Source organism: Corvus cornix, chromosome 6 (genome assembly GCF_000738735.6).
Source record: "Corvus cornix cornix isolate S_Up_H32 chromosome 6, ASM73873v5, whole genome shotgun sequence".
NCBI lineage: Eukaryota > Metazoa > Chordata > Aves > Passeriformes > Corvidae > Corvus > Corvus cornix.
Window position 1 is genome coordinate 18327701 of NC_046336.1, and position 11553 is coordinate 18339253.

At 38.3% G+C, this 11553-nt stretch overlaps 1 protein-coding gene across 1 annotated transcript in view; it reads right to left on the reverse strand.

Annotated features, from left to right (window-relative positions):
* MAPK8 (mitogen-activated protein kinase 8) overlaps window positions 1-9164 on the reverse strand; it is a 178433-nt gene extending 169269 nt beyond the window's left edge. Inside the window, exon 1 of the mRNA XM_010411075.4 lies at window positions 9058-9164. The gene's annotated coding sequence lies outside the window, so the exon portion shown is untranslated. The remainder of the gene's footprint in view (window positions 1-9057) is intronic.
* Window positions 9165-11553: the final 2389 nt, after the last annotated feature.

The following is an 11553-nucleotide window of genomic DNA, read 5'->3' on the forward strand; positions in this document are numbered from 1 at the left end:
TGGTGCTTTGCCAGCCTGGTCTCTAGAACTATAGGCACAATAAATTTCCCTAAATTGCCCTTGAGGCAAACTTGCTGCTACTGACATTAAGGCAGTGTGTGGCTTGTCTGAGAGGGCTAACACACACCTGAGTGTGTTCTTTGGTGCTACTCTCAACAGTCTTATTCCATGCTACTACTTTCACCTACCCTGCAACAGGGGGGCCACATCTAAACTGCTCATTGCAAACTGCTGGCTCCTGAACCAGTCATAAACTGTGTAGGACAACTCCATGTGATGGAAGCTAAACTATGCCAAGAACTTTTCTAAAAATCCACTAGCACAGAGAACAGCTCTGGCGTGGAGGAACACTTCCTGGTAATGTTTACAAGTAGATGAAGCCTTCGGGGACCCTTTTTATTGCTATCTTCGCTGGGCTCAGGCACCATTAGTAAAAATGGCAACATCTGAAAGTTTTCCAACTGTAGACATGGCTCCCAAGTACTTGAACATATTCTCTTTACTGTTAACAGAGATTTCTATAAGAGATAAGAGTATCATCATTTTCAGGCTACAGTTAAAGGAAACAACCAGGTGTTTATCCCAATCCTTGTGTCCTTGGCTCAAGACTAATTAGCTTTATGCAGGTGCTCATAAGTAACTTATCTTTGTTTACAGACATTGGTCTTTTATCAATAAAAATTAATTAAGACAATTTCAACCAAAAAATACTAATTTTTTTAATTTTAGCAGACTTATTTTCTCTGAATCTCTATTAACATTGATGGGATTTTTGAATGCAAGCTGAAGGCAGCGGTTTAGAACAGGAAACATAACAACAGACCTTTAGTGAGGAAAAGAAAATATCCCATTTTGGGATGAATCAGAATATTTCACAAATTCATTTATATTTGCACTGGAACAAAATTTAAATATTCAAAGATGTACAGAAAATGGAAGCACTAAGGCAGCGGCATGAACAAAGAATATTGTTGGAAGCTGGAAAATGGACAAAGAATAAATTTGCAAAGGAAGCAATAATGGATCATCAGTATCTGTAGATCTTAAGGAGGTTCTCACAGAGTAAGTAAGAGAAAGAAATTGATTTAGTCTTGGCCCTTCTCTAGATGAAAGTATAATATGATGGTATATTACAATGGATTCGTCTCTCTCTGATTGCAGATCATGTTTTGATGTTCAGATCTGGTAAAGACCAGAATTCAGGCAAACTCCTATTTTGGGAATGGCTTCATATTCTGAAAGTCCAGATGCAGCAATTATTGTATTGTTGACTGAATGGGGAGGTCCCAGAAATCCATCAGCCAGTCTCCTGGCTTCTCTGATGTCAAAAAGAAACCTCTGGACATCATCTGTTTGGTTTAGAAAAGGTGTCATGGCACTAGCTCCCCACAGAAAGCTCAGCAATATTTCAAACAGAATCATTACCCTCAAGAGTGCTTATGAAAACAAAACTCATTGGGTTTTTCCTGCATTTTATTTTATTTTATTTCATTTCATTTCCCTTCAATAAAACAATTTTTCCTTTTTTCAGAAATCAATCACACCAAACTTCAAAAAAGTCTTGGTAACTATTAATTGCAGGCACATTTGGTGATATTCTCATGGCTTCTAATCATCCAGTAGAGACAATAATGCCTTATCATTGGCACCTAAGAAATTGAATTGATTTTCACTACTATCCCTTCAATGTCACATAGAAGAAATGCAAATGAAGCCTGGTCTAATTGTTTGACTCCACACTGATGCTGACAGCATCACATCCAGACATAAACTGGAATTCCCAGGAACTCTGTTTCTTCTATCAATAGATGACAATTGCAAGCTCCCAGACACATGGAAGAGTCACCGTCTTGGATATCACAAAAGTCTTGGAAAGGGACTTTAAACACTTTTGTTTGTGCAAGACACTGGAGAATATCACACATAGTCTCAAAAGCCATCTAAGTTCTGGAGTATCTTAACTGCATATAGAACAAGCTGGTAGGTGAACAGCTACTCATAGTCAGAACACCAGTATTTTAACTATTCTTTCCACTCATCATTTTACACACTCCTCTTCTGCTAACTGTGGTTGGAAAAATTAAATTGCTGCAATTCCCAGTGTTAGTTTTATACTTGGCTGAAGTCTGCTTTGTAGCTTCTTGGCATTTTTTACTATAACAGGGAGTGTGGCTCAGAGTATAATTTAGGTGACCATGCAATGGGCAGTGTTAATATGGAGGTGGAGAAGATCACCTACACACCTAGTGTAGCAACTTTTATTACCTGCTGTACCACTCAAAAAAACTCCTCATTCTTTCCAACCTTACAGAAAACAATCAGAGGTTTTATATTCATTCTACAGGCATCTGTTGGTTGCAGTGATCCATCACCCACTGCCTCAGAGTCACTGATTTTTATACTCTTGTCTTAAGAGTGTCAAAAAATGCTATGCAGTTCCATATGTAATGAAAGAGGCAAAGACTGTGCTCGATTTCTGTATCAGATTTTTACTATCTCAGTTTGTGGTGATGCACTAAAACTGTTCCCCAAAGCACTGGAAAGAAGGAGTCTATGTTCTTCGGGAATGTGCCTAAACTGAAATGTTTGAGACCTCAGCAAGCACTCTGACATGGTCACAATTTTCCATTTGTGTATTTGTGGAGCAGAACAAGTACATTACTACATCCAAGTCAGAACACAAAGAGAACTGTCTTAAAGGTCTTTTTCTACCTAAATGAATCTATGATTCTACCTTAATGAGAATTTCAAGACTCATTAAGGCAAGATTTTATGAACATCTTAGATTACTATATTTGGTAAGAACTTCAGTTTTCCAACTATAAAGTGAGTTGTTTTGCTTTAATTTTTATTTTTCTTATTTAATAACCAAACATATTTGAATTACTTTCTATTGTTCAGTTCTCTTTCTAAAACCTGGGGTTTGACCTGTTGGAACCACCTTAGCTGTTTGGGAACAAAGACCAGACATACATCTGTTTTTCCCAGGTGTTCAGCAGTAAGAACCCTACAATTTTTAGCAGATTCAGCATTAGCTTCCTAACTCTCTGATGTTTTCTAACAGGGGTTATGCATACATCTGCTCATATGTTAACTTCCTATCTCTCCTTCTCTAACCCCCTTCCTCCCTCTCCTGGACAATCAGAAAAAAAATACAAAGGTCATGAACCTAACTGCAAGCATCTCTTCCTGCTTCTTGTGCGGTTTTCACCCTGACCTTGATACTCTTTGTTTCCCTAGTGGCGCCTCATGAACCCCCTTGTGCTTCCTTAAGAACAGGAACAGCAGAAAGAGAGAAAGAAACTCTGGCAATCAGAAACATACCCTGAGATTTCCTGCTTCTAAAGCCTATTGCAAAGAGGCTGCTGTTTCTCAGTTAACAGAGAGTAAAACAAGAGAAAAGTAATGAGGTTAGCAAATTGAGGACAAATTGAATAAAAGGAGGCCAAATTCATCCCTGATGTATTTTATTTGAGGGTAACAGATGGATACATTTATCTTGATATTTTTAACTGTTTTTTAAGTACACAAGCGAGAATTGGGGGTTCTGTTGTTTTGGTGGTGGGTTTTTTTCTTAACCATGCATCATTTGGTATTTGCAACCTAAACTACTCATTAATTTTCTGTAACTAAATATTGCTAATATATTCATGTAAGCAATATGATAGAGGTAGGAAACAACATGATTAAATGGCTGAGTTACTCTCACCGTAGAATGAAACTCACTGAATGAGTTTGATTGAGAATGAGAATGATCTGATACAGGTCATTTTTGTCCTCTGTGCCTTTGGATATCATTAGTCTCTAGATCATTCCCTCAACACAAGTTCTTCAATCCAGATACCATCTCTTCACTATGCTTAAGTAGTTATTTTTAATCCTTACTGACTTGGCATAAGTGAATATTTATTACAGTGAAATGTTTTCATGGCTGGATTACCACAAAACTACAACAAGGATTCTTCCACAGTATTCAGGTGCAAAAAAGTGCTATGTACTACATTCAGTGCTAAGAGGTGTTGACAACACTTTCACCTAACAGATTTACTTGGCCTTGGGGGGAGAAACATTTTTGGCATGAAATTGTTTCCAGTGAATAAAATACTAATTTTCATTAACCTCATTTAAACTGTATATTTACTATTACATAAGTCACATGCAAATGAAAAGCCTTAAATCAGGTGTGGAACATACTTGTAGACAAACACTTCTTGGTAATAAATTCATACGAAGCAGCAATTGCCCTGCTGTGGCCTAGGTGGAGCATTTGCAAGTGCTGCACAAAGAACTGGCTATTCACATGGTTCTGGCACTCCTTCCTAGTTTCCTGCTGCTAAATTACATTAAGAGACTCAAAACATACTTTCTTAATATCCCTGCCCCCTGCAGGGAATTACTGTGGTTGCCACAAGAAAGTTACTTGATCATGATGGGGCAGGAAAAGGGCTTGGTACAATCCTGAACAAGTGATCCATGTAACCATCTCTGGGGTCCCAATTCAGCCTGCTGTCTCTACTCAGCAAAATACATGGCCCCTCTATTTTACTTACATAAGAGGTTAGGTAAGATGGACTGCTATGAGAACTAGCACATTTTTAATTTTCCCAGTGATGTCAGTGGAGCATTGGAGGTTACCACAGGCTGTACAACTGGGGTTATAGACAGTAAGCTCTGCAGAGCATTGACTGCTTTTATGATTTTCTTCTTCTAAAATACTTCTTATCACTAGGGGCTGAGTTTAAACCATGACTCCGACAGTGCTACTGTAATATAGCATGACATTGGCATAGAAATACAGACGTATTAGAAGATGAAAAGAGAAAGCCACAGTATTCCAACAGTTTCATCATTGAACTGTTGTGATGCCAGCCAGTGAACTGACATGTCGTTCAAATTAAGTCATTTCTCTGTTTCTGGGTCCCAGCTTATCCGTGTCCAGTTTTCATACTCAACATTCTTAAAATCTGTTGGTTTCAATTCATGGAAGTACATGCAGAAAAACTGACCCAGAAAGTGCTACTCAGTGAGTTAAAACATGAAAATGTGGCTATATCCTTGTTTCTGAAATTGCTGATCATATATTTTACCTCTGAAATGTGCAGTGCTGAAAGAATATTAATTGAAAATTCTGAGTAAATAATACCCAAGCCTCTGTTTGGGTTATGTTTCCTGACTTAAATGCACTTGCCAAATTGTCATATTTCACTAAATATAAACCAGCAACTTTAAATCCATAGACTCATATCACAAGCCAGGAATTTTGCTTAGTGATGTCCATAGCAATTCCCAAAACTCTGATTCTCTTAACTGTTGGAAATGGCATCTTTTGATCAGGTGGATCAAGTTTTTCTTTGGGCCAATCTTAATTTCTATCTTAATTAAAATTATCTTAATTTAAATATCTTAATTTAAATAATATAGCCTTATATGCCATAGATTGGTCAATGGAACTAAGTCAATTTATAATTATTGGGGACTTTATCAAGCAAAATGTCTTCAGGGATTGCAGGTGTGTGCTTGTATAAATAGACATATTTCTTGCAATAAAATGCCTGGGAAGTCTGATATAGGGTAATGATGTTCCTAAAGATTGTCTTCTGAAAACATGGACACTCAATCTGTGCTACTGCCATCTGAGCTTTTAACTGCAGCAGCTACTGCTCTGTCAGTAACAACAGTGCGGGAATACAAAGGGCAAAAATGTGAGTTTTCAACCTTTGACCTGTCTGTGCTCTCTCAAATTATCTTTGCCCCAGTAACTTACATTGATCTCTACTGGTAGAAGCTCCTGAGCATTTTGTACATCTCAGTACAGAATTTGCACAGATTATCCTTCCCACTGTATCTCAAGTCAGATGTGAACAAGTCAAAGCAACTACCTCTGGCTTGCCCAGAGTCAGAACTGCTCCTTGCAAATCTCTCTACGGTGGCTCTTCTAGTTGCTAACTTGTATAAACAGACCATGCTTTGCACAAATTCCCATGTGTTCTGGGACTTAGGCTGTCAGACTTGAGCATGCTTTTCATGTTTGTGGTGTCCTTTTTATTTTTTTCCATGTCTTTTACCAAGTACGATATTGCCTGACAGAGATGAGGAATAGAATATTCTAATCCCATTCAGTTACTTTTATCTGATAGAGAGAACAAGCATATGCTTTTCACAGATGCATCTAGACAAAAACAAAGGAGTTACTCAGAGGCTGGCTCAGGGGTTGACATAGCACATCTCATATTGCTGCTATTGGATTCGGGCAAAGATGTAGAATAGCCAATACCTGCAGCATATTGTGACAAATCCCAAGGTTTCTCCTCAGCTCTGACAGTGCTTGATTCTAGGTTTCTGAAGTGGTTTCAGGGAATTCAAATCTGCCTATTTGTAAAATATATCCATTGATATTTACTTACATTACAGGTAAGTATGGCACATGGTACAATGCTTAATTGACTAACATTTGGAAAATGCTTTGAGGTCCTTGATTTATAAGCAAATTTGATGCTTCTAACTGAGTGTAGCTGCAACCTACCAACCTGACTTTGGACCAAACTCAAGATAAACCAGGCTACTAGCTGCTAGGACATGCATTTGCTGGTCTCCAGCAAATTTCTGTTGTTCAGACTCCTCTGTCTTGGGTCTGAGTCTCCTCACTGTTGCTACATTCTCTGCAATGGGGACCACAGAAATGAGGTGCAGGAGGGTTTGCACTGGGCCTATACATGATGAGTACTCCCCACACGATTTAAAAACAGTAATAAGGTCTGTGTTCCTGCTCTGTTGTACAAGCAGAACATAATGAGGAAAAAAGGAGTTGGGTCCTAATCTGATTTTGAAATTAATTTAAACACCCCTTTCTTCTGAAATCCTTTATTCAAGCTCTCATGTTTTCATATATCAGAAGAACAAAAATGATTAAAACGCTTTGTAAATTATGCTCAGCTGGAAGTTTTTCAAATCAAAGGCATCTTTTGGACTTAATCAAAAAGCAAGGTACCCCTACATGAGATTTAGCAACATCTAGATATTGACTTGTCTATTAACAACAGATTGCCATATGCCTATGGAGCTGAAAGCCAGATTTCTCAGTTTGGCTTCATCAAGGTACTGTGTCATAGAATGTGGGGAGCCTGATATTAATATACTAAGGATCACTATTACTGTGACAGAATCAGCAGCTTTATTGAAAGCACCTACTCTGGTTGCAGAGAGTTGACTCTAAGCATTCATTTACAGACATTCTGGTATCTGTACGTGGAGGGCCTCATGCAAATCATCAGGGCTGGGCTCTAAAGAGCTAATTTCGCCTTGATTAGGATGAGGTCTGTTTTACAGAGTTTTACAGTGCAGTGCCAAATTTTCAGATTTTGAAGATGTGTGTGTGTGTGAGACAGAACAAGACACTATCTCTGATTGACTTGACCTGGTACTCTGATACAGATATATATGATTGTGCACATAGAAAGCCATGAATTTCCGCATATAAATATAAATCTTACATGACTATATATGTATTATTTATCTTAAGTTCAAGAAAAAGTACTTTTACTCACAGGGAAGCTAATAAAGAAGGGAAAAAATACTTTTTGATGACATTTTTATATGACTAAAGCTTGTTAATTAATGAAAAGGCCTTTTCATGAAAAGTTTATTCCTGATAAATGAGATGCTGCTTTCTGTATGAAAAGTTATACAATTACTTTTGTGTGTCGTAATTCGTGGGAGAGATATATCAGGAAATCTAAAATAAACTACTCATCCCTTTCTGTCCAAGCATGCATGGTGTGTTGCTCCTTGTCATGTGAATGAAAAGAAGCTGTATCAGTGTGCAGCCTGCTCAGTTCATCCTGAATACAGCTGCAGCTGGCCAGGGATTGCACAGTACTTTGTAAGAGAGTGATAATTTGTAGCTGGAATTCTATGGTTGCTTTATGTAGGAAGTTGGGCGAGATAAATACAGTGATTGCTTCTAACTTTTAAAAAACTAAAAACAACACCCCAGGAGTTCATATTTCTCAGCTTCTAAATTAAGACATGGCAGCACAAAGAAGGAAGGTCATTGCTTATACTCATGCAACAGGCCTGCAGGAGATGGCTAAATAAAATCTCATTGTCATGATTCCTATCTGCCAAATCTTGCACCTTGTTTCTTTCAAAGCAAAATATTATAAAAGTAACAATTTTTCATACAGGGAACAATTGTGTTTACAACAGCTCATCCCAAGTCACATGCTTGATTTTCTCTATTTACCAAGCTTCAGAGGCTGCCATCATCACTGCTGATCCAGCATACTTCTATACAATGCCAGTCCAACCTTTCGCACTAGTTATAAACAGAAAGACTGTGTCTTCATAGGAGTTAACTCTAATAGCAAAGGTGCAATGCCCTGTACCCTCTGCCTTTGGTGGTCTCATTGTGGCAATTCCTCCATCATTTTACAGTCAAAAGGACAAGTAACTATGCTGGCCTTTCACAGGAACTTCCATGCAAAGATCCAAACCCACTGTTGAGAAAGTGTAAGTCTTTAGGAATTCTATCCTGGAATACAGTGATGCTCAGTTAAGTGACAGAATCATGACTTTAGCTGAGTTGTTCCATGCACTACGCAGAGCACAGTCTTGATCTAAAACTCACTGCCCTGGTTCCTGTGTTTGAGACAAGATAGGTGGATGAAAATGACTCAGGGCTGGCATAAATGTTGGGACTATTTGATCCCATATGACTTCTGCTAAACAATGCCTAACTTTTCAGTATTGTTCTTCAAATGGTTCAGTATCACTCTGAGTCTCACTTCAGAGCTAACAAAGTCATCTGCCTCTTGCAAGAGGGATATGATGGGAAGAGAGGACAAGGTCTCTGGTGGAGGCTGACTCACAGTCTAAGCACTGGCAGAAAAAAAATTGCCTTAATGATTTTGACAGCCTGTTGTTGAACCAAACATCTTGTTCCAATAAGATGCTTTGCATCTATCGATAGACAGTAACTGTGTGCTCACAGCTGAAATGTAGGTTATTCCGTAATGTATAGTACCCTTATCCAGACAGAGATAACATCATTTTGCTTACCATACATGCCTCTAGAGATGAAAAACAATCTGAGTCTCCACAGCACATTCCAGCATTGCTGCTTTTTTAGAAAGAACTTTCCTATTCCTCTCCAACTTCAGCTTGGTACCTATATAGCATAGGCATTGTGCCCTGAAAATATAAAACAAAACAAACTTTGAAGTTCCTTTAAGCTAACATAACTATTTCATCCTTCTAGCACATGCCTGCGTGTAGATTCCCATTCTGCAACTGATATTTATTGATCTACATTCATATGATCCAAGAAAAGCTTGACTGCATTGCCTTGTGGTAAAATTATAAGGGGAAAAACTGGAGCGTGGGGGAGAAGGAAGGAGGAAAGCCAAGCTTTTATAACTCTTTGTAAACCTAGTTTATGTGAGCCTAGCCAACCCAGGGTCTAAATGATCTGTTACACTTAAGAACTGGATGTGAAAGGCAGCACTGTTGCTGAGCTGCTGGTGCCCCACAGAATCAAAATATTTCTGCTGAGCTACAATTTAAACAGTCATATTCCAAATATGGGAAGCAACCCCTGTGAGGAAGTATGTTTTCCTTCTCAAAGCACTTTACCTTCAGTGAGTAAACGTTCCTAAGTATAATAATAAAAGCACTAAAGTTTATGTGCATTTTTATTTTATGCTAATAGAGCAATCAAAAATGCACATTGTCCCAACTTTGCATTGGGAAAGAGATTTCAATGTTTTCCTGTAGATATAGGTCTGATCAGCATATCCCTATCTGTCAAGAGAATAGAGACCTCTCCTGCCTTTTTGCTTTCATTAACATAATAATTATTATGGGTTCTCAGTCATGATAAGTTTCTGCTTAATTTATCAGATTGCAATTCCCCAATACTGTGCCTTGCTCTGGCACAAAACTCCAAGGAATCATCTACCAGCTGAACACCTTCTACCTGTCACTTGTTCCTCTGCCTGCCTCTCACATATAGGCTGTAGTTCTCCTTCTCCTCAGACTGAAAAATCAATCTGAGTAAAATAAGATTTCCCAAAACATGAAACCACATTTAGATCCAGACTCCCCATCTTCTTCCTCCTCCTCCACCCCATATAATGAGAGCATCTGTGAATCTGGCAGGCAATAAAACCATACTGTTAGAAAACTGTAGGCTTTCTGACAGTAGTGAATAGACCCCAGAAGAATAAAAAGACTTGTACCAACAATCAGGTGAGGTGTCCAAAGAAATGAACATCATGATTGTGAGCAATCTGTGTGATGGTGGGTGGAAAGGGGGACATTTACAACTTTCTAGTGAGTCTAGTATCTAGTGAGTACAAAGAATTGCCAAGCACCACATAAATCAGAATAGATCTGTATTTTCCAAAAGATAGATCCACACAAAGTGAGAAGATTTTTCAAGCTCTTCAGCTCCTATTTTCCAGCCTTTATGCACACTCAGATTCTTCAAATCTGTATTGATTTCATCTATATACCTAAGGAGGTGTCTATCCCTTGAAAATCTGGCACCTTTTCTGGATTTATAAGGCTTAAAATCCTGAGAGGAGTTCTTTCAGTAATGTACTCAAAGGCTGAAAATGAATTTGAAATGGCATATGGCTCTCACACAGCTTCTCTGAAAAGAATTTATCCATTATGGGAAGGAAAGTGGAAAGAACATCTGGAGGTCTGTTGAAAAAAAGGTTAGCAAGAATTAATTCAAGCTTATTTTTCCCCCAAAACTTCATGTATGTTAGAGTCCGAAACTATCTCAGCTGAGGCTCAAAACTAAGGTGATGGTGTCCTCACTGGATCTTCAGCTCTGTTTAAAGATGTAATGTAGGATACAGTAGGGGAAGAAGCCACTACACAGTGTGAGGATGGTTAACAACTGGAGTAAAACTCTGAGGCCACTAATTATTTTTTAATGTCTCAAGGTCTTCATACAGACATGCAGAGTGGAAGATATGCTTTAGTCAAACAAAAAGGTTGTTGGACTCCACTCAAGCAATCAGATGAGTTTCTCTGGCCTGTTACACCAATAGGCCAGATGACCTAATGGTCCCTCCTAGCCTTAAAATCTGTGAATCTAGAATTACACACCACTATAAAACTTATGTAAAGGATGGGAGAATAGAGGCCAAAGAGTATTTACAAGCCTGCTACAGTCATCCCTAATGTACATATAATTGGCAAAGCATTTACATCAGAGGCCAGTTGTAACACATATGTTTATTGAAGGCTTGCACATTTCATTATAACTGAATTACTGAATATATCTAAGCCATTTATAGTGAACTGTGGCAAACTCTAAAATAAAGTAAACACATGTGCAGGGATTATTGATGTGGTATGGCCGTTCTGATACTTAAAGGCATTATAAACGATTTTCAAGGCATTTAATAAAAGTGACCTACATTTGTATAGCGCCTTTTATCCTGAGGTATCCCAAAAATTCTGTACAAAATTCAACTACAACTGCATTACTTTAGGCTGACACCAGTGTGGCTCTTCTGAAGCCAATTGGGTCACAGTGCC